Source organism: Otolemur garnettii, unplaced genomic scaffold (assembly GCF_000181295.1).
Source record: "Otolemur garnettii isolate 467f Iridium unplaced genomic scaffold, OtoGar3 scaffold00005, whole genome shotgun sequence".
Lineage (NCBI taxonomy): Eukaryota > Metazoa > Chordata > Mammalia > Primates > Galagidae > Otolemur > Otolemur garnettii.
In genome coordinates this window covers 35,514,246-35,518,656 of record NW_003852400.1, presented here as the reverse complement: position 1 = coordinate 35,518,656, position 4,411 = coordinate 35,514,246, and the positions used below count along the sequence as shown (strand labels likewise).

At 38.5% G+C, this 4,411-nt stretch overlaps 1 protein-coding gene across 1 annotated transcript in view; it reads left to right on the top strand.

Annotated features, from left to right (window-relative positions):
* The window catches only part of KIF2A (kinesin family member 2A), a 67,671-nt gene that overhangs the window by 57,943 nt on the left and 5,317 nt on the right, over positions 1-4,411 (top strand). The gene's annotated exons all lie outside the window — the stretch shown is intronic.

The window sequence follows — 4,411 nt, the reverse complement described above, 5'->3', positions numbered from 1 at the left end:
CTCCCAAGTAGCTGGGACCACAGGCGCCCGCCACAACGCCCGGCTATTTTTTGGTTGCAGCCGTCATTGTTGTTTGGCGGGTCCGGGCTGGGGACTCGAACCCGCCACCTTAGGTGTACGTGGCTGGCGCCTTAGCCGGTTGAGCTATAGGCGCTGAGCCGCATGGTACTCTTAATAGAGTAAATTATGGCTATGTGAAACATTCTTTGCACAATGGTGAAGAGTTCTCTTCTTTTCCCTCCCCTGTTTGTTTTTGTTGGCTGTCCTGGTTTTTAGAGAAGAGTTGCACTTCTGCCCACCACTACTCCTTTCCTCATATTACACCAGTTTATTTGACAGTAATAAGAAAAACTCTTCTGGCTCAGAGCCTCTAGCTCAGTGAAGGGCTCAAAAGTAAAGTAGAGCCACTACTATTCAATGTGGTTCTGGAAGATCTAGCCAGTGAAATCAGGCAAGAGAAGGAGGTTAAGGGCATCCAGATGGGGGCAGAGGATGTCAGACTCTTGTTCTTTGCTGTTGATATCATTTTATACTTAGAAAATACCAATACTAAACCATAGACTCCTGGAATTGGTCAAAAAATACAATAACATCTCAGGGTATAAAATCAGTATGGAAAAATCAGAAGCCTTTGTATATGTCAAAACAGTCAACTTGAGAGGCAATTCAAGGACACAGTATCCTTCACAGTAATTTCAAAAAAAATGAAATACTTGGGAATATACCAAACAAAGGAAGTGAAGGATCTTTACAAAGAGAATTATGAAACCCTAAGAAAAGAAATAGCAGAAGACGTTAACAAATGGAAGTGTATACAGTGCTCTTGGCTGGAAAGAATCAATATATAGACATTTTTAACAATGTTGATTCTTGTATTACCCAAAGCAGTTTACAGATTTAATGCAATTCCCATTAAAATGCCAACATCATACTTTGAAGAAGTGGAAAAAATAGTTCTTTGTTTTGCATGAAATCAGAAAAAACTGCATGTAGGCAAGGCAATTCTTAGTAATAAAAACAAATCCAGAGCTATAATTCTACCAGACTTCAGGTTATATTACAAGTCCACAGTGATCAAAACAGCATAGTATTGGCACAAAAATAGAGACATAGACATATGGAACCGAATAGAAAATCAAGAGATGAAACCAGTCTTTTATAGCCATATAATCTTTGATAAACCAAACAAAAGCATACAGTGGAGAAAAGAATCCCTGTTCAATAAATGGTGCTGGGAGAACTGGAAAACCACATGTAAAAGACTGAAACCATACATGTACCTTTCTCCACTTACAAAAATTGACTCAAAATGGATAAAAGATTTAAATCTGGGGCATGAAATGATAGCAGTCCTAGAAGAAAGTGTGGGAAAAACTGTGATGAGACTCCTTTGGAGTAACAACAAAAATAAATAAATGGGACTTAATTAAGCTGAAAAGCTTCTGCATAGCTAAGGACACAACAATTAAATAACCTTCAATATGGGGAAAGATATTTGCATGTTAGGAATCTGACAAAGAGTTGATAGCTAGAATCTATAGAGAACTCTAACCCCCCAAAAGAGCATGTAATCCCATGTATCACTGGGCAAGAGATATGAACAGAACCTTCTCTGAAGAAGACAAATGGCCAAGAAACATGAAAAAATGCTCATCATCTTTAATCATCAGAGAAATGCAAATCAAAACCACCCTGAGATAATCACCTGACCCCAGTGAGAATAATCCACATCACAAAATCCCAAAGCTACAGATGCTGGCGCAGATGTAGAGAAAAGGAAACATATAGTTGGAGAGTATGAACGAGTATAGCCTGTCTGGAAAGAAGTATGGAAAATTCTCAAAGAACTCAAAATAGACCTTCCATTTGATCCTGTAATCCTATTAGTAAGTATCTACCCAGGAAAAAACCGCCATTTTCTTGTAAGGACCTTTGCACTACATTGTTTATCACAGCTCAGTTTACAGTCGCCAAGATGTGGAATCAAACCAAGTGTCCGTCAACCCACAAATGGATTAATAAATGGTGATACATATTAAAAAAAGAAAAAAGTAAACTGTGATTGATATATATATACACACACACGCACACATATACACACAAACACATTTATAGATAGACATACCATGGAATATTATTCAGCCATTAAAAAAGATGGAGACTTTACATCTTTTGTATTAACCTGGATAGAGTTGGAGAACATTCTACATAGTACTTAAAATATGATAAGAATGGAATAGCAAGTATCCAATGTATTCAGTATAGATATGAAACCAGTAGACAAAGTAGTACACACCCACACAGAAAAACTCAATTCAGGTTGGGGGGAATAGGTAAAGAAGGGGATTGGTGTACCTAATGGGTACAATGTAAGGATATGTGGTACACTTTCTGGGCAAGGTGCGCAGTTACAGCAGGGACCTCACCTAATAAATGCAAACATTGTAACCTAATCATTTGTACCTTCATATTAATCTGAATTTAAAAAAAAAAAGATTTTTAAAAAGTCTCGGCTTTTGTAGCTCAGCGGCTAGGGCGCTAGCCACGTACACTGGAGCTGGCAGGATCAAACCCTGCTCAGGCCTACCAAACACCAATGACAACTACAACCAAAAAATGGCCGGGCATCCTGGCAGGTGCTTGTAGCCCCAACTACTCAGGAGGCTGAGGCAAGAGAATCATGTAAGCCCTAGAGTTTGAGGTTGCTGTGAGCTGTGACATGACAGCACTCTACTGGGAACAACATAATGAGACTCTGTTTAAAAAAATATTTTTTAAATAGAATACTTTATTTCAGCTGAGGGACATTCATAAAAAGTATTAGGATTTTTTGGGCGGCACCTGTAGCTCAGTGGGTAGGGTGCTGGCTCCATATACCTAGGGTGGCAGGTTCAAACCCAGCCCCAGCCAAATTGCAACAGAAAAATAGCCGGGCAGGCCAAAAGTGGCAGGCCCCTGTAGTCTCAGCTAGGCAATTCTCTTGCCTCAGCCCAAGAGTTGGAGGTTGCTGTGAGCTGTGTGACGCCACGGCACTCTACTGAGGGCAATAATGTGAGACTCTGTCTCTACCCCCCCAAAAAGTATTAGGGTTTTAGTCAAATTCTTATGCTAAGAATCTCTTTCGAAGCCTAGGTATTTAGATTGAGAATGGACACTTAAAGGATATTGTTAATCAATGTTTTGCAAGTGTGAGACTATATAAAGACCATTATTTCCCACACTGCCATTTTATATATAGTCTCACACTTGTTTATTGGCACAACTGGGTGTTCTCACTTTCAATTCAGTTTCTTTTTATTTTAATTTTTTTTTTGAGACAGAGTCTCATTGTGTCGCCCTCGGTAGAGTGCACTGGGGTCACAGCTCACAGCAACCTCACACTCTTGGGCTTAAGCGATTCTCTTGCCTCAGCCTAATGAGTAACTGGGACTACAGGTGCCCACCACAACGCCTGGCTATTTTTTGGTTGCAGTTGTCATTGTTGTTTAGCAGGCCTAGACCAGACCTAAACCTGCCAGCCTCGGTGTATGTGGCCGGCACCCTACTCACTAAGCTACAGGCGCTGAGCCTCAGTTTCTTTTTAAAGTTCCATATATCATTCCTCTACATTATGATTTGCCATTTTTCAAAACAGTGTTTTGATGCACTCTGATGGACTCTAATGGTTAGAATTTGCTGCTTTCAAAATAGAGTTTTGTTAAACAAAAATTAAGTATATAACTGAAGGAAATGAAAAAAAGTAATGGAGTAGTTGCATTTTATAATCAACACATAGACGTTTTCTAATTGGTATACCTAGGTTAACCAGTTTTGTCAGGTGATTTATAGTCTAGTTTAATTAGCCATGAAAGTGAATTGATGTTTGGAAAATTGAGGTTGTCTGCATCATAAAAATTTAGAAAGTACCTATTTTTAATGTTCAAAAAGCTCTTTCAGTCAGAACAATCTGGCCTTGTTAATATCAGTATGATTTATGATATTGCTAGAAAATGAAGTTCAAGGTTCTACATGTCTAAAATCAGTTAAGAATGTTCTTGAAGCATTTATGAATAGGAAGTAGCTACTATTTAGACATTTGACTTTTTTAAAATTAGGTATCCATTGGTGCATTATATCACAATAATTTTAAAGGACTAGTATTTAGAATTTAGGTTTACCTCTTGACCTAGCCACTGTAAGACCTCAACTGGATATGTTAGTGGCATATGACTTACAAGTTCTGGGCTACCATAGCCCCCATCAAATTGCTTAGTAGCTTTCTTATGCCTCTTCTCCCTATTTTAGGGACAGCTGTTGAGGTTTTGATACTTATTGTGCTTGTTAATATTTATGTGTTTGATTCATTCTCTCCCCCAAATCTCCATTCAAGGTAGAGTAAAAGAGAATTTAAGTGATCTTTTTTTTTTTTTTT